Below are 21,747 nucleotides of genomic sequence, written 5' to 3'. Positions count from 1 at the left end.
TCTAACTAATCTACTCAACCTTCACAGCAAGGCTAAAGACTAGGTGGGTAATGGCCTGCCCATCAAAAAGTGTATTGTGATTTCTAGATGCTCCACAGAAGGCCTGCAAATAAGACCAGAAGCTGGGGAAAGGCTCTGGAAACCACAAAGTAGAAGTGGAACTACGGAGTAGCTGTCTTCAGGAGTAAGGCAAAATTTAGAGTTTAGATATTAGCACCAAAACGGCTCTTTCATGTGGGTTACCTCATGGGGCCTTAATCTATGTGTAGAGTCACTGAATCACTGCTATGAATTGAGCTAAAATATTAATTGTAGTTGCTTTTAGGTGATGGGGTTGTTTGGGGGAGTCTATTGTTGTATTTTTTAAAAAAAAAAACAATTGATAGCATTACTTTTATAATCAGAAGGGGAAAAAAAGGGAAAGTAAAGAGAAGTCCAACTGATGTCCTTAAATCCTGTGAAAGCTGCAGAAAGGAACCCAAGTCAATGTCAGTGTACTTACTGTCTAGCAAAGGAGTAAAACATGACTATTACATAACTATTAAATACAGTTTGAACCGCAGTTCCAAGGGAAAGCACTCAAATTTCTGGTATCCTCCTGCTTTGAACAGAAACAATTTAATAATGCCATTTATAGCCATGTCCAATTATCCAAGCCGTTGTCTTCACAGAAATATTAGAAAATTAAGGTGGAAAAATCTGTGAGGCAGCAGCAAGTGTAAGGACAGATACAGCTCAGCTTTCTAAAAGATGATTCCTTCTTTCTTGATCTTCTCATTCAGTTGGGGCAAAAAGAGAACTTCGTTCTTACACCACACACTTGTTTGAAAGCTTTGTCCTTCCAGTACTGAGCACGTGCAGCCCCAGGGACCTGTGGAATGGATGCTGCTGCAGGATTTTATTTAAACGACATGTTTGATCTCGTGTGCTGTGTAGCTGGTATTGCTGAGGAGCTGCTCTTTCTAAAGGATTTGAGGTCACTTAGCTTGTACCAGCTCTGCCAGGAGCTCCAATGAGGAAGACTTTGGGACTTTCCACCTGACAGAATTTTGGAATTCCCAGCAGGTATGTTTTCCTCAGCTTTCAGAACCCCAGGAATGACCTTATATCATGGACTACATCACACATACACTCTCTTCACTGAAGGCTCCCAAGACATCTTCCTCACAAAAGGACCCCCAGTCAGTGCTTGAGATGAAGGGTAAACTAAGCTCACAGAGGACCAGGTTGGACAAGGCCAGAGCAAGACAATGGTCTTGATCCCTTCTCTACAACTCCAGGTACAACCTCCAAGGAAAATGACTTTAAGGCAAGCCAGACAACTGTTGCTACCAAATAGTGGGACTTCAGCGTAAGAAACAGAAGATGCTCTTATATTCATGACCTCCACTGTACCCCAAGGCCTCCTTCCCAGACATAAAGGGATGAAGACTCCACGTGTGGCTAAGAATTCCCACCGACTTGCCGGGTGTTGGGGTTCTGGCGTGGGATATGCTCCAGTCTTCCTTCTAAAGTTATAAATAGACTCAAAACTTAACAACGGAAATCTGGGACCCAGTGTTGCTTCTTACCCACAACTACAAGAAGCCAAATATCCCAAACAGAAGAAAACAGGAACACACAGAGGAAGCTCTTGTTGACAAATGGGACATCACGGTAGCAAAGCCAAAAGAGCTGCTGGTTAGCTGAGAATGAAGTATCCCCACCTCCCACCCAAGGGTGCATGTGGACATCACACCTGTGTTCCCCTTCTCCCCTCAGTCACCCAGGCCCAGCAGTGTGCTCTCATTTTTCTTGAAGTGTAGCTTATGGATAAGCTGCACCAGAACAGTCAGGGAGCTAATAACACATGGATCCAGACCAACCAAGGAGCTCTTAGAGAGCTGGGGCCCGGGAATCTGTATACGTAACCCCCAAGTCATCCCAAGGCATATTAACATGCGAGCATCGCACCCAAGGAAGTACTCAGATCCTGTTGCCAACAGCAACCTGATGGGTGGTGGCAGAAGCCACTGTGTCCCTGCAGTGCCTCCTCTGTGTGGCTACAGTCCTGCTTGGCAGCATTAGAATACCCTTCACAGGTAAGGATGGTGACAGATAACATCTCTAGCACTTTGCAGCCTACAAAGTTTTTCCACAGCACTCTCTCGTCACATCAACCCTTCTGAGGTATGAATTAGAATCTCTATTTTCATAAACTCAGAAATTATGCACCCTAAAAATACCACACACCTTGTTGGTAAATAGCTGAGCTGAGGCCTGGGACCTGGGTTTGGTGCTTTCAAATCCTATGATCCAGCCATTCATTAGAGCTGCCCGTCACATGTCCACAGTGGCTGCGCTGTGATGTTTACCTTCTCTGGGTGAGTGGGTAAGGTGCAGCTCATGGTTCTTTTAAAAGAGCAGTGCACCTCTGGGGAAGAAGATGGGCCCGGGTACCTCGAAGGGATTTGGGGCAAAGCCTTGGGGTGTGGGGAGGGGTCAGCATGTCCAGGGAAGCTCAAGGGAACAGAACAACAGATCCAGAAGCTCCTTCCTACGTCAGCCTCTCCCAGATACCTATGCCAAGAAACCAAGATTTTCTCCACGTGGATTACAGTTGAGCAGGAGAGAAAGTCAAGTCTGTTTCCATGCAGACAGCAGCGGTAAGCTCCCCACAGAGAGTGGTCCTTGGGGGCACAGCACAGCGGTCCTTGGGGTCCCCACTCTCCTGAGACAGGCTGGGGCAGTGGAGCTAACTTTGGTGTGGGCTGTACTGTCGCTCAGCTAAGCAGGATCCTCAGACACAGTCCAGAATGGGAGCCTGAAGCAATGCAGTATTCAGCTGAGTCCCTGCGTGGCCCGATATCACGCAACCCAGGGCGACCTGGACTGTGAGCGGTCCCCTTCATCTGTGTAGAAAAAGCCACAGCCAGACGCCGCCAGCTGCTGCCCGGTCCCGAGGGCTCAGGCCTTTCGCTGGGACACTACACGGGTGTGGTACCCTTTGCAGGTGCTCACTTCCCCAGCTGAGGTCATGGACTCAGCAACTATTCTTCACAACCCCCTGACCCCCCATCCACAGCCGCCCCTGCCACGCCATGTGGCTCTTCCACCCACCCACGTGGGAACTGGTCTTAAAACCTCCTCTAACTCTTCAATCAAAAGACATTTTTACACATGTAGCATAAGGCCCATTAAAAAAAAAATCCTCCAATGAGACTGTCCTCGAATGCACCAGAACAGGGCAGAGCCAAAGTGAATATTTAATAAACAGACCTGGAGGATGATCAAGACCCACCTGCTCCACTTCACCAGTCCAGGGCGGGCGCCGTGAAGTGCCCAGATGCTGTGAGAGCAACGTCTCTGTCTGCCACCCCACAGGCACCGGCGCCCTGCCCAGGCAGAGCTCGGCCCTTTGGGTGAAATACAGAGTTGACGGGGCCTTTGATTTCAGAAGAATGGGGCTGGATAAGTACCAAAGGGAACACAGGAATGGCATGTAGCGGACCTGATTCATATCTCCTTTCCTTTCCATCTTCCTCAGGACAATTTTTAAATCCACGTTTTCCCCCTTTGTCCCTCTCTGCCCCTTTCCTAAACTCTTCTGTGCTTGTGCCCTGCCCCGCCCACCCACATGCACAAGTGTGCGTGCGCTCCTGTTTCCGAGGCCATAGCATCTGTGCTCAGAGAGGCACACCTTAGAAAGACAGGGAAGAAAGAGGGGAAATAAAAGCAAGTATTCGTTAAACCTCAGCCATCCAAACTCGGTGCCGCACAGTGTTGCAATTTCCTGGGCCAACTGGTTTGTCCAGGCAAAGCTCCCACTCATGTCAACAGTCTCGGTAGGATTTATCATATTCAGCCATATGGACAATTTTCATAGATGTTCATTCAAGAAACTCGCACTGTTCCCATGTCCGCTTTATTGACTCTCTCATCTGTTTTTTTCTCCAAGTCATTCACTAAGGTGGTCAGGCGCCCTTTCAGAGAAGCCTGGACGTGGGATTTCTGCTCTCCTTTTCCACTGAAGAGAGGACAGGCACAGGAGCATGAATGCCAAATGAGGAGAGAAACTTGGACTGACTTCCCCGATTCAGTTCCAGTCTTGCTCCGGGAGGAAACTGCCCTGGAGCTAAAGCTCTGACGAGGCTCCGGGATCTGCTCCTCACAGCTGACTGCACCCGCCCGGGAGGGGGTGTGCGCCCGAACCACGGTGAGATGCCAGCCCTTTTCCACGTAGGGACCCAGAGGCCCGGGGCCACGCTTTCTATGATGCGACAGCCTCCGCTTCCACCTGCGACTACGAGGGAGGCTCCCCCCACTCCGGTGGTGCAGCCAGCTGGTGAGCTGTGTCTGAAAGCACCCGGGCCCAGGCCACTCAGCACTGCTCCCGAGGCGGTCGAAGACAGGGCGCAGCCTGCACAGCCTTGGCCCCGGGGCGTCCCTCACAGCTCCCTGGTGCTGCACACAGCTGGCCACGGATGCAAATATCCGCCACCATTCAGGCAAATGGCCTGAAAGAAGAGATGCGGCATAGCAGGGTACCTCTTCCACACCGGGCACCACGAACGGTCTGTTGTATACATGAATGGGGAGATGAAGCGGTGACAGGAGGAACAAAAGGAAGGCATGGTTCTCTCCAGCCGCATGCTGAGCTTTCACGGAGGAACCTTTGGCAATGAAGACCCACCAAGTGCTCAGCAGGGATCTGGATATGTCCCCCTTAGGGAGGCCCCCAGAGAAGCCACCTCAGACACATGAGAACACAGCGTGGCCATAAGACAGCCATTAAAGGAAGACGTTCTACCACAACTCCTGGCAATCAGTGCCAGCATTTCCTAGCCATCACCCTTGGAAAGCCTTTTCCATGTCCCCACCTTCTCCTAGACTCGGAGCTCTCAGCGGCAGCTCCCAGCGACCTCCTCTAGAAGGCTTCACACCTGCTTCTGGTCTAAGTGCTTCTCCAGTTGTTCCTGCCACTTCCAGTCCCAAGTCTGGAAGGAGATTCTACCACTGGAACGTCACTGGGATGAGATTTCTAAGTGGCTGTATTAGTCTCCTGGGACTGCTACACCAAAATACTATGAACTGGGTGGCTTAAATGACAGACAGTTATTTCTCACAGTTCTGGAAGCTGGGAAGTATAAAGTCAAGGTGCCAACTGATTCAGTTCCTGGTGAGAATCCTCTTCCTGGCTTGCAGACAGACCTCTTCTTACTATGTTCTCACAGCAGAGAAAAAGTGCTAGTTTTCTGGTCTCTTCTTATAATCCCTTCACAATGACCCCACGCTCATGACTTCATCTAAATCTAATACCTCCGAAGGCCTACCTTCCAACACCATCACATTGGAGGTTAGGGCTTCAACATATAAAATCTCGGGGGGACACAGACATTCAGTCCATAACAGTGGCCCCTTCATCTAGTCTGCGTCCCTATCTGCAGACCAGGAAGTGCTAATAAGGTGGGATGAGGCCATCCTTGGCCCTCCCTGAACACCTTGCCCCTCCATCCACTTTTCTTACTGCCGTTGTGGCTTCTGTTGTGCACAGGTGTTTCTCTCACCTCTCCCGTGAGAGCCTAAGTCCCTCTGAGAGAGGGATCGATGGGCACTTATTGAGCATGTGCCCACTGTTCTAAATACATTGTCACTTAATTCCTATGACAATCTACGAGAGAGACCTGAATTGTTCCAATTTTACATCTATCGAAAGCTCAGGTTTGGAAGAAGTAAGTAACTTGCCCCAGGTCATGCCCCAGCAATGTCTTATCTAGGACTAGAATTGAGGTTTCTCTACAAAACTCTCAGTTACTTTCTCCCCTGAACGCGGGAACCTCCTCTTACTTACCTTTGGATCCCTGCTCCTACCTCTATCACCTAGCACAGTGCTTTATGTGTTATATTTACTTAAATACTCATTAAATAAAAACTGAAGAATATGCATCCTTTATTCACTCCACCAGATTCTTTAAAAGTGTACAGTTCAGTAATATTATATTCACATTGTTGTGGATTAGATCTCTGGAACTTTTTCATCTCGCAAAACTGAAACTCTGTACCTGTTGAACAACTTTCCATTTCCCCTTCCCCCAACCCCTGGCAACCACTATTTTATTTTCTGTTTCTATGAGTTTAATTACTTTAGATGCCTCATCTGAGGGGAATCATGCAGTATTTGTCTTTTTGTGACTGTCTTATTCCACTTAGCATAATGTCCTCAAGGTTCATCCACACTGTAGCATGTGACAGGAGTTCCTTCTTTGTTAAGGCTGAATATTATTCTAATGTATATTCTACTGGGTTTTATAAATGCCCCATCTCATCAAGTTGTTTCCTTAAAACCCCCTTTTAATTCCACTTCACTCACAGAAGAGCTTTAATAATATGACCACCAACCCCAGCAGCTGTTGAGCTCTTACACTGTGTTAATTGATCCTCTCACTTTGTCCTCACAGTAACCCTTGAAGATCACTGCTGTGATCTGCAGATGAGAAAACTGAGGGCCAGGGAGATTAAAAAACATATTCAAGGTCACAGAATTCCAAAGTGTAGCAATCTGGATCTCTGATGCTCTTCCAGGCCCCTGCTCCACCATTCATCTTTACTTCCTCCCAGTGAGTGACATAACAGAAAGGGACACTGAAGACCAGACACATGAGGTGACACTGAGGATGCACTGCCCATTAGCCGCAGAGGTGGGGTGGACCCCTGAAATCGTGACTCCTGGCCCAGGGCTCTCTGCCCTGCTTACCTGCCACCCACCTCACTAGGCCATTCCCAATGTGGGTGACCCGTGGATGTGACTTCTTACTCAATCCAAATCCCATACCTTCAAGGCCCAGATCAAGAATCAGTGGGAGCGTTTGATCCTCCTGATCAAACGCTCCCACTGACATTCCTCGTACTTTGCTTCCCCTTTGCTCTGCATGGCCAAATTCAGGTGCATACACATTCTCACAGGTAGCATATACACTGCTTTGTGATCCTCCAAGGAAGGATGCACACTTCCCTTCCCACCACACCACCTAACAGCATCCTGGGGACGTGGCCAGCACTTAATAAATGCTTTCTGACCAGATGAACCATAGGACTATGCAATTTAAGAGTTTCCTTAGGGAGCATCTGGCTTAACACTCTTATTTTCCAGATGAAACACTGAGTCCTAGAGATGTGTAGTGACTTGTCTGGTTACAAAGCTAACTAGTGAAGACGCAGGCCCAAGAACCCAGTCTTCTGTCTCCTGGTTGGTGCTCTCCTGCTGCTCTGGGTGCTGGGCCCCATCCAACCAGGAGGGTTTAGCATTTCTTGCATTAGAGTTGTGTCCTAAGGCCCTAAGTGGGCAGACACAAGGAAGGAGAAGTTACAAAAAATAACTCGAACTGAATCAAAGACCTAAATATAAGAGCTAAAACTATAAACCTACTGGAAGACAACACAGGCATAAATCTTCATGGCTTTGTATTAGGCAATGGTTTCTTAGCTATGACACCAAAAGCACAAGCAACAAAAGAAAACATAAACTGAACATCATTAAAGTCAAAACCTTTGTGCATCGAAAAATAAAAGACAATCCACAGAATGGAGAAAATACATGCAAATCATATATGTGGTAAAGAAGTTATCTCTAGAATTTATAACGAGCTATTAAAACTCAATAATGTAAAGACAAATAACCCAGTTAAAATATGGGCAAAGAATACGAACAGACATTTCTCTAAAGAAGAAATAATAATTGGCAAATTGAAACCACAGTGAGATACCAATGCACACCACCACTAGGTTGGCTAGAATCCAAAGACAGACAATAGCAAGTGGTGGTGAGGATATGGAGAAATTGGAACCCTCATACATTACCGGTGAGAATGTAAAATTATGCACCCACTTTGGAAAATAGTTGGCAGTTCCTCAAAAAACAGTTAAACATAGAGTTACCACATGATCTAGCAATACTACCCTTTGGTATACACCTGAGAGAAATTAAAATATGTCAATACAAAAATCTGTGCAAATATGTTCATAGCAGTATTACTCTTTATAGCCAAAAAGTAGAAAGAGCCCAAATGTCCACCAACTGATGAATGGATAAATAAAATGTGGTATATTCATAAAATGGAATATTATTTCTCAATAAAAAGAAATTGAGTACTAACAGATACTATAATATGGGTGAATCTTGAAAATATGCTAAGTGAAAGAAGCCAGGCACAAAAGGGTAACCAATTGTATGATTTCATTTATATAAAATGTCCAGAATAGGCAAATATAGAGAAAGCAGATTACTAGCTGCCTAGGAATTGGGGGCTGGGGTGATTGTGGTGTGACTACTAATGAAAATGTCCTAAAATTGCATAGAAAAGATAGTTGCATTTTATAATCTGTAAATATACTGAAAGCCACTGAATTGTACACTTTGGGTGAATTGTATACTATGTGAAATACATCTAAATGAAACTATTTAAAAAGAAAAGATGATGCGTAACCCAGTATGAAGACCTCCTGAGAGGTGGTGAAAGATGACCCCAGCAGCTGTGTGTATAAGGGAGCAGGCAACTGGCCTGGGCATACCTTGTCTTTTATTTTATGTAAACCTACAGAGAATGATCCTCTGGGGAACCTTCTGGACCAAAAAATTTGTGACAGGATGTAGTCAGTAAATATTGCCCCGATTACCACAGAAAGTAGAAAGCTTAGAGGTGACTGCTTTTCCTGGCAAAACCCAGCCACTGATAAGGTTTACAACTCAAGCTATATGCAGATTCACAAATCTTTCATTTGAGACAGCCAATACCTGCCTTTAAACTAGAAGAGACAGATATTTCTTTCTTCTTCCTCTCCAAATGTCACCCCCCAGCCTCACAATGCCTGGACTGAGTTTTAGAATTGTCCTTTAGAGTAAGATGTAGATTCTTGGTGGGTGGCCTCTTAGCCCACGTCCCTGCCCTTCTTCCCTCTTTACATCACAAGAGTTGGCCTGGTTTCTCTCACCACAAACAGCGGTGTCAACAGCCTCACCCAGTTCCACAGCTTCTTAACCAAACTTGAGCTATTCCCAAGTAAACAGTACTTGAACTTCAGAAGTCTGGGTCCATACATCTGTGTGAACGACACACTCCTCAGTATTTTAGCCAGGGCCCACCCTCGGTTATTGTTTCCCTGTAATGACAGTTCTCTACCTTATTGAGGCTAATAAATGCTTGTCCTTCTCAAAAGAGTACACATAGGACCCTCAAATGATGAATTGGCTAAAATACAGCTGCTCTGTTTACAGAGATGGAAGGCTAGAAATGACATATACAAAGAAACAAAGTGTTTTTCCGCATCTTCACCAGCCAGAAGGAGCTAGCAGTTAGCCAAACATCCATCTGATAAGTACCCTACATCCATGGCTATTTTGGGCAAAGCATGCTCCCCAGTAACTTTCTCTCTCATCTGTTACTCTGCCACAGCGGGGGGCCAACTCTGCCCTTACTGCCTTACCCCAGAAGAGCCATTAACAACTTGAGGTTTCCATCAGCTAGAAACATACCTGCCACGCAGCCGCTTTACTGCATCACTCACACAAAGGTTGCCAACGTCTGGACTGAGTCCAACAGAGTATTTTTCATTTGGTTGAAGTTGTTTTCAATGTTTTCTTGTTTTCCAGTGATTGAAGGTCAAGTCTGGAGCAGGCCTCTGGATTAACAAAGCCCTTGTGAGGGGAACTGCAGCAATGACACATTAACCCTTCACTCACCAGAGAACAGAAGACTGTCAAGCAAGGCTCTGAGGGCAACAACCTTCAGACAGGCCTTCAATAACCTGATGCTGATTCTGGAGAAGGCCAAGGTTTATGAACACGTGTGTGTCTGTGACGGAGGAAAACCCTGGCTCACAAGTAGGGAGACTTCAACTGGAAAGCTTGCCAGACATCACCCAGGCCAGTGTTATGGGAGTAGAGTTTGTTTCTTCCCTCAGTGATGGATTGAGTTTCCTAGAGCTCACTGCTTTTCTTGAGGGAGGGAGGAAAGGCCTTGTCAACTTCGTGTACCTCCATGTTTTTCAGCTGTATTGTATAATGAATGGGCAGGTCTGGGGCACCCTTACCGCGTTCAAAGAATCTGAAAAGGATCTTCATGTCTCATCTGGCTTAGCGCCTGGCTCAATAATCAGCCAAGCGATCTCACTTTTTAGGGGTCATTTTTATGCAGAGCCCCTCTGGGTTCAGAACTCTCAATAAATCAGTGTGTAGCATACTCATTTCCAAACTTTACAGCTACAGCTTTGATAGACTTTAGGCTGAGAATTACCTGTATCAAATGGATAGGCAGTAAATAGGGTAGAGCACTTTCACCCAAGTGTGCTCAGTGGGACCCCAGGGTTCCATGGGCAGTAAAGTTTGAAAAAATGTATTCCACCTCTGCTTTATTCTATGATTCTAAGACATTATCAATTGTAAGCTTCCCATTGATTTAAACAGCAGTTTTTTTGAAGGGATGGGGAGAAACATCTGATTACAATTACACAGTTTTGCTTTTAAATTATAAAAGCTTACATTTACCTGTACAAGTACTTATACACTTCCTTCTTTAGTATCTAACTCATGGTTTGTATCTAATCATTTTTGCCTTCAGACTCTAAAGGTTTTCTGAGTCACTTTTGACCTTTGGAAATTATCTTAAAAATCATAGTGATGAATTGCTTTTTACAAACTTTTCATGATTTTGATTTCTTTTGCACCTTTAGGATAAACAATACAACTCTGAATCCTATAAAGGAATATCAGATTCACATGCCTTTTCTTTCTGATAAGTTTATAGTTTCCTCTTTTTCTTAACTGAACATGTCACTAGAAGGTATCAACTTCGCTTAAGTGTGAGCTGGAAGCTTCTGATAGATGCGTGGAGACAGAGTTAAGGTTCCTCATAATGAAGGAATCATCATTTCAAGAATCGTCACAGTCTTCTCATTTTGAAACTTCTACGATCCATTCCTCGAAATCTGGCAATTTCTGTCACCCTTAACTACACTGCCTGGAGAGTGGCAAAAAATCTGCCTCTACAACGCTACTTCATAACACTCTTTTCTTTTTAAAAACACAGTTTTGGGGGGGGGGGGGATAATGTTAGATTTACAGAAAAGTTGCAAAGATAGTACAGAGTTCCTATAAACCCTCCTCCAGTTTCACCTGTTAGGATCCTACACTACCAAGGAACATTTGTCAAAACTAAGAAAGCAATGTTGGCATACTACTGTTAATTAAGTTCCAGGCTTTATTTAGATTTTACTAGTGTGTCCACCAACGTCCTCTCTCTGTTCTGGAATCTGATTCAGGGACAACATTGCATTCAGTTGCTATGTCTCCCCAGTCTCTTCTGGTCTGTGGCAGTTTCTCAATCTTTCCTAGGCAGTTTCGAAGCGCACTGGCCAAGTATTCTGTACAATGCACCGGATCTGGGTTTTCTCTCAGGACTAAATGGGGGTTATAGGTTTTGGTAAATAGTATCAGAGGGGCCATGAGAGGCACACGGCATCACTGACAATGCTAATCTGACTCCTAACTTGGTTAAGGTGTTGTTTGCCAGGCTTTTTCCACTGCAATTAACAGTCTTTTCTTTTGTTCTTTCGTTTTTGATACAACAATCTTTTAAAAGGCATTTTAAGTGTCAGTGAAAGGATCTAAGTTAAAATTTAACCTTGGTGGGCTACTTTTATAGAACTCACTCGAAGGGCCATGCAATGAGCAGGCCTCTGGGAAGACCAAGTGCCAGCATCTTGTGCAGCCGGGGCAACCTCAGCACATCCACACCCCTGCTGGGTGCCAGGCAGGTCACTGTGACCTGGGCCGGGAGGAGGGGGAGGAGGGGGAGGCTCTGGGCACACTCACTCCGGGGTCCTACCCGCAAGACTGAGAATGAGCATCTCCTTAAACCTTGCACGTTACACACGTCACTCTCCTTACCCCGCTTCTGACACTGATTCTAAGATTTACGTCACGTTTAGACACACTAGACGTGCTCTTTATTTTAGAATGAAGTGTACTGTAGAGGCTCTGGGACATCCTGCGGTACCTTGTTTAACCCACTGTTTCTCAAATTAATTTGATCACAGAGCCCTTTTCTTCACTTACCAGGTCTATTATCACCTAAACCTATGAATACTCTTTGGGGAAATGAGAATAGAGGGCAAGGCAGTGGATTGGGTCCAGCCACTTGGGTTCTGGACTGGAATTTGCCTCTAGTCCCACCTGCCTGATGTCACCAAGTCTCCTCAAGAAGAAATGCTCTTCAGAGCCTCTGCCATCCTCAGCCACATTTCTGATGCATTTAAATGGATTTCTTTGACCTCTCACTCACCCCGGGAAGGCTGTGCTTGCACTTCTACGAGCTGTGGATGGACACGCTGACAGTCCTCTGGGAGTGGCTGACCCCGTCACCGTGTCAGGGAGTAAAAACTGTCTAGATGGGCAGCCGAGCACTCAGACGCTGACCCCCGCGAGAATCGTTTCAGAACCACTCCCTGCGCCACCGTGAAGGCAGGCGCAGCTAAGCCCTCCCTTGTGCCCCAGCCCCCCACGAGCCTTTGTGTCCTTTAACTGCCAGGACTCATACACAGCTTAAATAGAATGCGCTCCTGTTCTCTGGTACAGGCTCTTTAACATCCTCTGAAGAACACTGCACCAGTAGGCTACTAGGCTGAAAATTTAGGAAGCAAATTACGATAGCCAACCTCATTTCAGTTTTGAGTAGCCCCGATGGAGCAATCTTCCCGTTCAGAAGATCACAGCAAGGTCCTGAGTAACGATGCTTCAGCCCACAAGTGGGAGACCAAAGAGAGAGATCTAATGTCAGGCTCTGTCTCGGCTACTGACAAGGACTTTGAGGACACGGGGTTATATTTTTCCTGCTAAATGACAGCAGCATTTGGCAGCATGCATACATGTATACACAGGTGGAGTGGGCCATCCATCAAATGAATAACTCATACGGGGAGTCTCTGGGGGAAAATCCCACATTATGGGAATGGGAGCCTTTTCAGCTATACAAGGTGAGCTCAGAGATCAACGAGGGCAGCTATTCACTTTATTTTTAAAACTCTGTCACCTTTTGTACAGAGAAGACCAGTATGGTAGAAAAGGTACGAGACTTGGAGTTGGATGGTCCACGATTTAAGTCCTATCTCCCGGGGAATGTTTCTTAACTTATCTGAGTTTCAGTTTTCTTATCAGTAAAATGGGGATAAGAACACAAGGATTGCTGTGAGGATATCCTATTGACAATGATACTGTAAGGTTCAAATGAGATAACTTGTCTAAAGAGTTTTAGCTAGTGCCTGGCACAGAGAAAGTGAGCAGCGAGCACGGAATTTCCTTGCATGGTAAGCTTCCTTTTCACTGGGGATTGTCTCACGGTTGACACATACGGTATGGCTCAATTTTGCACGAGCTTGGTACTCCAGTGCCCCAGCTTTGAGAAGGTCTCAAGGACAATCCAGAGAGGCAGGACGCCATTCAAAGCAGTCTCTGGGTTGTGTGGCATGATCAGGACATACGTCAGTGCCCTGAAGCGAGTCCCTCTGAACAGCCCGACGTCACCCAGAGCTAAGGTGTCTTGTTCTCTGTTGACATTATCAGAACGCTCTTTCTCCCTCCTCCTGTTCTCTCTCTGCCCACATTTTGTTTGTTAGCATTTATACCGCTCGTGGGCAGGAATCAGAAGGGCAGCTAAAATTTGTATTTCTGCTGTAGTCACACCCAGTCTGCTGTGAGTGAGGCGAGTTTTAAGCACAAGTGGGTAAGAGTAACGTGCATAGATTTCAAGGTCCAAGATGGTCCAGGGATTGTTGCTCTGGGTGGTCTCTGGTGACTAGACTGTGATCATCAGAGCTTTAACAATTTAGCTTAAGGTTTTGATTCCTGCTAAAATACAGCTATCCTTGGGAAAGCCAGCTCAAAGCTTGCCAGTCAAGAGACCCCAGTGGGACAGAAGGATCGAAAAGTGGGTTTAGAAAGAAAGGGCTACAGGAGCCACCAGTGGGGGGAGGGGAAAGGGGTACAAGAGGGATGGCATCGAATAAGGAAGTGGGAATGCCACAGAGCAATCTGGAGGCACAGACACGCCCAGCACCAGGACCAATGAAACGAATCCCTGCATTAACCTTCGGGGGACATGACAGACCTCAGCTCTTCATCCTTTCCATCCTTCTCCCTTGAGGACTGCAGCTATAGGTGGCTTCAGGTCAGGCAGGGATGGCTCCCCATTTTCACGGCTTTGGTCCTCCACATGTCGTCTAGGGGGTGCCTCTGCAGCACAACCCCTGAGCCCAGGGGGTCAGGCTCCTTCCCGCCAGACCAGAAGCCCCTGGCTCCTGCCAAACATTAGTCTCCCCGCAGGGTGTGGCCCTCCCGAGAGTCTGGGAAAATACCTTTTGGCAAAACCCATTTCTGGCCAATTTGGTTAAATACTGCTGTGGCCAGGGGACGAGGATGACACCGTTCTGGTCATGTATAAACAGACGCCGAGACCTAAGAGGTGAGACAAGATAAAGCCAAAGCACTGACTGAGCCCAGGGACAGCCTGGCTTACGTTGAGCTGAGGAGCGAGGCTGGCTTCCACCAAGGCTGGATCTGACTCCCTGCTGCTCTCCTCTCTCGGCCACCCACCGGACGTGCCCCCTACTGCCCAGCCCTGGATGCACACCCTGCAGCATTCGGGGGCTGGCCCCGAGCCGTGATCTTCTCTCGCACGACATCTTGAGAGAGGAGTCTGTGTTTATGAAGGTTAATTCCAGGCTCATGCAAAGGCCACCTACGGCGCCAACGCCCTGCGCCGATGGGTTTTACGCGCTCCATCTGTTGCTGAGCACCTCGCCACGGTGCACGTTTCCAGTCAGTGGACTGTCCTGAGCCTTTTCAGCTGCTGACAGGTGCAAGCTGGCCTCGGTGGTGTACATTCTTCGGTTCACACGCATGCTCTCATAAGGAAGTGGAGCTCAGCGTGCACTCACTCACTCACAGCCGGGGAGGCTGAGACGGTGCTCGCAAGGTCCAGCTCCCGACTTGGACCTGGGGGTGGCTCCAGTGCCTTATTTTGTTTGTTTCTTTGTTTTTTTTTATTAAAAAATTTTTTTTTAAGAACTTTTATTGAGATATAGCTGACATACAGTAAACTGCATATATTTAGAATGTACAATTTGATATTTTTTTCTTATTACTAATGTACATATGGCAATCCCAATCTCCCAGTGCCTCATTTTGCGTTTTTACTGTCACCAGTGTTAATGAAACCTTGACAAAGCAAAGCTAAAAGAAAGGTGTTCCTTGAGAGAAGCCCTGAGAATCAGTCTTTAAAGGGGCAACTTTGCTTCTGATTTGCCAAGGAACTGGGGCATCAAATAGGCGCCTGTGACCCATTTCAACCCCCACCCTAGGTGATCAGACTTTGTCAGGAGCTGGGGGGATTTTTCAAAATATTTAATAACCTGCAATATGGCACAGTCCCTAACCAGTCAGAAGTGATGCCAGCCTTAGCAATGGAGCAGGTCCCGGAAGGAGTGTAGTGCACCCACCTTTTTCGGTTCCTGGATGATGGGAAGGTTTCAGGACAGGAGCCTGTGTGGCAGCACAGAGGGTGTGGGGCAGTGGCTGCTTGCCAACCAGGAAGAAAGTATTCTCATGCTATTACAAGCACACGTCAGCACCAAGTCGAGGTGATTCTTGGGCCTGTGAAGGGTTGGGGGTGAGGGTGTGGACACGGAGGGAAGAAGCACTGCAGGAAGGAAGCCTCTATAACCTTCACCTTTCTGATCACACCATGGTATTACCCATGAGTCTGATCCCCTTAACTTGCTACTGGCTCAATAACTTAAGAATAAGGAAATTCTAGAAAGAAAAAAACTCTCCCCCCACCCCCCAGAGCCAAGTCTCACATTAGCCTGGGGGCTGGCAGGCCATCGGAGACTCAGACCTGAGACATCGGGAGATTTCTTCTCTGTCTCCGGGGAATTCAGTTCAATCCTCCGACAGACTGAGACCATCTCCTCCAGGCACTGTCAGCTCAGATTTCTACTCAGAACACATACACTTGTGTCTGGGGAAAGGCAAGCATGAAATATACTTCACTGAAAAGTTGAAAAGCATGGAGGGTAAGTTAATTTTCAAAGAAGAAAGTCAGTGGCACAACACGACAGAATGCATGATTCACCTCTGCAGAGCAGACATTGATTTTCCCACATGGGAGGATCGCCAAATTAGCTGGCAGTTGAAAAGATGATCTCTGACTTTTCATTCCCCTTAGATCTTATATTTTATTTTAAGACCATGAAACAACACGGGATTAAAAGCCTTATTCAGAAACAGAAGTGGAAAGGAGAATTCAGTGTTTCTCTTTGTTCAGAGAAAATACTTTCAAAGGTACTTCATAACTAAAACTTAAATATGTAGGTGTGGAGGTGGGGGAGGATGTGTGGCTTTCCTTGCTTGGTTCTTGTTGGATAGAGAGACAGCCTGTGAGCTTGGGGGCAACAGAAACCTCCCACCTATAGTCCTCACCAGTTGCCCTGCGCCCAGCCCTTGCTGACAGATATTTGAAGGACGCTCAGCTCTGCACTGCTCCCTATGGCTGGTGTCCTGGCAACAGGCACCAAGCAGAAGCCATACTTCTTGGGGGGTGGGGTCAGGGGGAGAAGTAGTAGGAGAAGTCATTCAGGCATGCAATGTTCTGCCACTTACTAGATGTGGGACCTTGGGCGAGGCACCCAGCTCTCTCAGCCATACCTTTATTGCTCTAAACTAGGGCTAATCACTTCTGCTGTTATCTAGAGAGGTGGATCCAGGTTCAGGTTTTCTGATGCCTGACACTACAAAATATAATTTTGTAGGCCTTCTTTAAGGAAGAGAATGCAAAGTTGACAAATACAGAATTGAGAACAGGATTTTCGAAGGGGCTCATGCAAGTGGAGGATCCTACAATTTCAGCCTTATTAGCTCCATGGTAAATCCACTTTTGCACACCTACCTATCTCAACTGGGATAAGAGATGAGGATACAAAAGTGCCTTGCAAATTGTAAGGCATTATATAAACAAATGACCCTGAATTCTTCTACAAATATATAATGCCTACTGTGAGCTAAATAGTATGCCAAGGGCAGGAAACAGAACTGTGAACAAGATAGATGCTCCCCCACCCTACTATGGAACCTGAAGTCTAGAGGCACTGTATCATCATCTGGGGCAGGATGTCCTCTCAATCCTGAATACAGAAGTGAAGCTCCTAATACAGGTCTGACTGCTCACCTGCCACAGGAGCCCTTCTCAGGGCTCTCCAAGGTCCTGATTCCCACACCTGGCTTTCTGGGACCTGGGTTCTACTCAGTTTTAACCTCTCTTCTCCTCCCCAGCCATTGTCTTCTTACCGACTGCCATTTTGAAATCCCCAGAGCAACAAGCCAACCTTTCTAATCCCATATTTTCAAATATGAATGGACAGTGGTTGCCTAGGGCGGGGGCTGGGGTGGGGGTGAGTGAGAAGATTACGGGATAGATAACAGCTAAGCAGCATGGGGTTTCCTTAGAGGGAGATAGTGAAAATGTTCTAAAATTGACTGTAGTATTAAATGCACAACTCTGTGAACATACGAAAAGCCACTGAACTGTAAACTTTAAATGGGTAAGTTACATGGTATGTGAATTATATCTCAGTAAAGTTGCTAAAAAATACAAATGGAAACCCAAGAAGTACCTAAAATTCAAGAAAAGTTTAGAACACAGAAAAAGGCCAGAACAAATAAACTGAAGAAAAAAAAAAAAAACTTGAAGAAACTGAGATCATTCAGAAAATTAGAGAGTTCAAAAAAATAAGAATAGGGAGTTATGAAAAAGAAAACTTTCAAGAACAAGTTCTCATAAATTTAAAAACAAAATTTTTGCTGAGATATAAAAGTTCTAATAAAGGTCTAGAAGATTAAGTCAAGGATAGCTCTCAGAACATAAAGTACAAGGCCCAAGACACTAGAAACATAGAAGGTTAACATCTGACTACCAGGACTTTTAGGACAAAAGAACAGAGAAAATAGAGGAAATGGAATTAAAAAGGGAAAAAGAAAAGTTTCCCAGAGATTAAGGAAGACAGAAGTCTTTAAAATGAAAGGCTCTAGCATAAATGAAAAAATACCCATGCTTAGACCTTGATGTGAACTTTCAGAACATCAATGAGCAAAGCCTAAAAACTTACAGAAAGATAAAATGGTGATCAACAAAGAAACCCAAATCCAAGTAGAATCAGAAATGATAGATCTTAGAAGAGAGGGTAGCAGGCTTTTAAAACAGCCATTGAAAGTGATTTTGAGCTAAGAATTTTATATTCTAATTCTTCATCAAGAATGAGAGTACTAAATCTCCATCTAATATAGTGGGAAATCAAGGGACACTGCCTAAAGTTGATAGAATGAGAAATAGAAATCTCAGTATGCTGTTTGAAAGTTTCACAGTTAGCCATTAAAAAGAATTAAATAATATTTATAAAGTTTTAATGGAAAAAAAGAGGAAGGATAGAGAAAAGAGGATAATATAAGCTACAGCTTTATTCTTCATAGTTAGGAGTAGGTAATTTATTTAGTTGATACACAAGAAACATAAATCTAAAAATATTATTTAGAGGTAAAAAAAATAACTATCAGAAGTACTGAAAACAGAAATGTTTTTAAAAAGTTGCTCTTAAGAAACAGGCTTGAAAGTGGGGAGGGGTGAGACAGAAGCCTGTTGCTTTATTTTAAAAATGAGATATAAGGGATCAAACTCATGCCCCCTGCAGTGGAAGTGCAGAGTCCTAACCACTGGACCACCAGGGAACTCCCTAAACTGCTCTTCCTAATATCCTGCCATGAACCATGTCTTCCTCTAATTCCAAGTCATATGTCCTAGTTCCTCCTCCTCTGGTCATGAGGAAGCGTCTACTCCCTTCCTACACTACAGCCCTCTAAAGATTTGAAAACTTATAACAGGTCTCCTTTTCCTTCTCAGTCTTTTCATCTTGTGGTGAAACATCTCCATTTCTCATTGGCCATTTTTCATATGACATCACTACAAGATTCCTCTCACTCTGGTCACTCTTAGCTAGGAACTCTCTGGACACAGTGCGATGGATGCGTGTATCAATCTCTTACAATTACTTACAATCATGGAGCATAAGCTTGTATTATCTTTCTTGGCAACTATACTGCACTTGTCTCCTGTAACCACCCCCCAAATATATCAGTTAGGATTCTTTACGTTGTATGAACCAAGGAATCCAATTCAAACTGGCTGATAAAAAAATGAAATTTATCAGCCCAAGTGTTGTGTAACTCTATACCACAGGGCTGAATTTGGTTTCAGGCAATGCTTGAACAATGGGACAGGATCTCTCTCCATACCTTACCGCTGCTTCCTCGGTTTCATCTCCATTCTCTCTCTTTGTGGTCCCAAGATACCTAACAGCCTGCACCTCCTGTGGCCATATGCTTCCTCTATCACGAGTCAGAGGAAAGGGAAGTTTATTTTCTTAATATCACAAATAAAAGTCTAAGAATAGACTAACTGGTCTGGCTTGAGTCATGTGACCAGGGAAATATGATTCTCTCGCTTAAGCTAATCATGCACTGCCCCGTGGTCAATCACTCACATACTAACTACACGGCTCTGACATCTGAGGTTCTGTTAAGAAAGGATGTAGGAATTAATGCTAGAGAGGCATCCAAACATAATCCATGACAAAATACTAGAAAAATTCTCCAGCCTGTTACTGAATTTTTAATCACAGATGCAGACTTTTCCATGTATCCCTGTTTAAGTTCATCTTGTTGATATCGGCCAAATGTTTCTACTTAAGGAGGTAATTCTGAAGTTTGGTTTAGTCCCCCAAAATGTTAGTTACTATTCTGAGCTTTGCACCCTTGCAAATTTGATATATGTAACTTCTATGTGTTCATCTCATTAAGTCTTTAATAAAAATGTTGACTCAGAGTCAAAAAAGTAGAGCTTTGAGGCACATATCATTATATATTTCCCCAAAGGAGTCTATCAATCTGTTAATGGCTACAGTTCAGAAAGAGCTGTTTAAAAGGCATAAACAAACCTTACTAGCCCAATTTTTCCAGCGATAGGAAATGTACCAGGAGACATTATCAAATACCTTGCTGAAACCAAGGTGTACTCTTTCTGTGGCATTTCCAAAACGAGTGCAGTCTTCTGGCTATGCTCCTTAGTGCCTACAGACAGAAATAGGTAATGCACGCTGGGACTGAAAACCTTCACAAGATGTATCACACACTGCCATCAGACACCCTGTCTTACACAACTCCTCTGCCTTGGGTAGGGCCTCACTGGCTTCCCGACCCGTCCTTTCCTCTTATAGAGAAGAATTCTTCTCAAGCAGCTAGCCCGTGGCCTGGTCCAAGTGAATACTGCTGCTCCCTTTAAAATTCTAGGATCTGTTCCTGCAGAACTACATTCCTAATGTGTAACTCTAATGGTGCAATGCTGCTTTTTTCTTTCTCTCCCATGTCATAGCTTTATATTTATCAGCTTTTGGACTCTCTTTACCACCTGTGAATCTTTTTCTTTCCAGAATTTCTACTAGACTATCTCTGAGTAGACTAGTACAGTGGACAACATTCTTCTGCTTCGACTCCGCCCTCCCAATACAGAGGGCCCAGGTTCGATCCCTGGTCAGGGAACTAGATCCCATGTGCTGCAACGGAAAGATCCCATATGCCTCAACTACGACCGGGCACAGCCAAAAAAATAAATAAGCATTTTTTTTAAAAGACCACATATTTTACAATGTGGAGCCAGAGGGACTTCCCTGGCTGTCCAGTGGTTAAGACTTCGCACTTCCACAGCCAGGGGCGTGGGTTTGATCCCTGGTCGGGGAACTAAGGTCCCACATGCTGTATTGCAGGGCAAAAAAATTTTTAAAAATTAAAAATAAATAAAATTTGGAGCTAGAGGAAATAGAACCTTTTCTTTTGTCACAAAGCTGGGATAATGTGAATCGGGGCTGCTGGAAGCCACCTTCTCTACTTCATTGTGGGGAGACCACCTGTATGGAAAAGAAGGAAGCCAACGTAGAGGAATGAGCAGAGCAGAGAGAAGCAGATTCAGGGAGAGGAGGAGGGAAGGGCTGAGAGTAAGAGACAGAGAGAGACCCGTCTGATGACCCAGACCGTATCTCTGAATTCTGCCACATCAATTGTGTCCCTGGCTGTGCAGTTACGTGGGCAGCAAACCCTCTATTATGCTCAGGCAGTCTGAGCTGGGCTTCTGTCACCAGTAACGAAAAGAATCTTGATAGGTTCACGTGGTAGGAAGGCAGGGTGGGGTAGCTGGGAAGTCCACTCAGCCGTCTATAGTGTGGTAACCATCCGGACCTTTCTAACCAGGCAAACCTGGGTTCAAGCTGACTCCAACGCTCTTTTGGTTAATTATAACCAAAATGAAATAAAGAAACCTAAGGTTTGAACCGCAGCTCTGCCACGGAGCGGGCAAGTCACACACGGCTCATCCTCAGCCTCCTCACGTGGAGGACAGGACAGGCTAACGTCCTCCTCACTGTGCTGGCAGGATCAGAAGGACAAGCAAGCTGCCTGGTCCACAGGAGGCTCTTAATAAATAATAACAATTACTTTCCAGTTGAGGAAAGCCGAAAGGTGGAGGAGAGCTCTCAGTGCTTTCACCCATTCCTCTCACCAGTAGCTGGCAGCTGCTTCTGGACGGCTGAGCCCGATTTATTTCACTTTGGGAGGAGAGTACG

The 21,747-nt window shown here is 45.4% G+C and overlaps 1 protein-coding gene across 2 annotated transcripts in view; it reads right to left on the bottom strand.

The window, feature by feature from the left end:
- SMYD3 (SET and MYND domain containing 3) overlaps positions 1–21,747 on the bottom strand; it is a 684,321-nt gene that overhangs the window by 63,333 nt on the left and 599,241 nt on the right. The gene's annotated exons all lie outside the window — the stretch shown is intronic.

Source organism: Hippopotamus amphibius, chromosome 3 (assembly GCF_030028045.1).
Source record: "Hippopotamus amphibius kiboko isolate mHipAmp2 chromosome 3, mHipAmp2.hap2, whole genome shotgun sequence".
Lineage (NCBI taxonomy): Eukaryota > Metazoa > Chordata > Mammalia > Artiodactyla > Hippopotamidae > Hippopotamus > Hippopotamus amphibius.
This window is presented reverse-complemented; position numbering and strand designations above follow the sequence as displayed.